We start from the raw sequence: 650 nt of genomic DNA on the forward strand, positions 1-650 counted from the left end.
TAACGAACGACAGCAACAGTGTTTCCGCTCGGGTGGAGATATTTTTCCCTCCCAGAACGTAAGATTTCCCTTATTTCCCTCATACAAATAAAAATTCGTCTCGTTTTGTATTTGGAATCGTTATAAAAGTAAATCTTAGAGATGAGAATTATAATAGTGTCAACATTCCATAACAGAGCTCAGTAGGTAAATGTACATTTGAAGTGGTCATTATGCGATTAGTATTATGTCAAATTTCTAATAATAATAAAGGGCTGTTATGAATTACTTGAAATCTTTTAACAAAAATCTAGCAATAATTGTAAAAAAAGGTAGAGATTTTCATATGTTATGTTTAAATTCATTACTTTAAACGTTATGAATTACAATACATTTTAAAATCAAGCTAGATGGGTTTTTATTGAATATTAACTGTATTTTATTTTTAAATTTCGAAAGAATTCTTTTTAATACTATTGTCAATAAGAATTTTGGGCGAATCAAAATTCAGCTAATGCTAATGTCTAAAATTCAGACATCAAAGCAATTACGCATACACAAGTGTGCGTATATCATTCCATACGTTATTTTTGCTGCAAATCCAAGCTTTTTGTGCGATATAACCAGATGCATATGTTTAATTTTACAAGTACGGTACCTATAAAAGCAGA

Source organism: Homalodisca vitripennis, chromosome 2, assembly GCF_021130785.1.
Source record: "Homalodisca vitripennis isolate AUS2020 chromosome 2, UT_GWSS_2.1, whole genome shotgun sequence".
NCBI classification, from domain to species: domain Eukaryota; kingdom Metazoa; phylum Arthropoda; class Insecta; order Hemiptera; family Cicadellidae; genus Homalodisca; species Homalodisca vitripennis.